The sequence below is a fragment of the Branchiostoma lanceolatum genome, chromosome 18 (assembly GCF_035083965.1).
Source record: "Branchiostoma lanceolatum isolate klBraLanc5 chromosome 18, klBraLanc5.hap2, whole genome shotgun sequence".
In the NCBI taxonomy this organism is placed as follows: domain Eukaryota; kingdom Metazoa; phylum Chordata; class Leptocardii; order Amphioxiformes; family Branchiostomatidae; genus Branchiostoma; species Branchiostoma lanceolatum.
Genome location: NC_089739.1, coordinates 1944121 through 1944876, shown reverse-complemented (window position 1 = coordinate 1944876; position 756 = coordinate 1944121). Strand labels below are relative to the sequence as shown.

At 43.9% G+C, this 756-nt stretch overlaps 1 protein-coding gene across 1 annotated transcript in view; it reads right to left on the bottom strand.

Moving 5' to 3' along the window:
* LOC136424437 (uncharacterized) overlaps positions 1-535 on the bottom strand; it is a 5959-nt gene extending 5424 nt beyond the window's left edge. Inside the window, exon 1 of the mRNA XM_066413036.1 lies at positions 454-535. The gene's annotated coding sequence lies outside the window, so the exon portion shown is untranslated. The remainder of the gene's footprint in view (positions 1-453) is intronic.
* Positions 536-756: the final 221 nt, after the last annotated feature.

Below are 756 nucleotides of genomic sequence, written 5' to 3'. Positions count from 1 at the left end.
CTGTCAAAGTACATTCTACGGTACCTTGCCTTCTACTAGCTAGCCTCCGTTGCAGACTCCATGCGGCTGTTCTCTGTTAAGCTTAATGAACCGTTTTCTCATTACAATTTTTCTTACCCAAATTCTGAAATAAGAAAACGATAACTTGAAAGAAAACAGCCAAAGAGAATCTGCAACGGAGTTCAACTCGAGATTAGTAGAAGGACAGGTACCGTGCTAGCCTCTATAGCAGGCTCTATCGGGCCTTTTTATAATACACTTTTTGCAGCCAGCCCGTAACCATCAGCCAGACTGTAGCCATTTGGCTGCACAAACGACCCAATACAAAAGTCAGCAAAAGTGTATAAGCCAAAAGAAGGCACCAGCGAGCCTGCTATGGAGGCAAGTACCGTACAATTCAACGGAGGCAAGCATTCTACAAAGAGACGAACACAGCAAAGTTGACGTTCTTACCTTGTACGACGCTGTCTTCGCGGTTGAAAGGGAAAAGCGGCGGTGCCGTGCCTTAACCCGTATCGCTGTACTTATATACCTTCACGGGCACTTCACGTATGCATTACGTAAAACACAAGTAACAGGTGGCCGTGTTTACTTTACCACGTTATGGTACAAGCCTTTCGGTCTGAGTCATCGAGTTCTTGGACGAAACGTTCAAGTTCTCAATCAATGTTTAGTCTCTGCAGCATTATGACAGGATTAAAACAGTAAAGGTTGAATCATTAATCTTGTCTTGACTTAACGTTTTGGTAAGTGCAT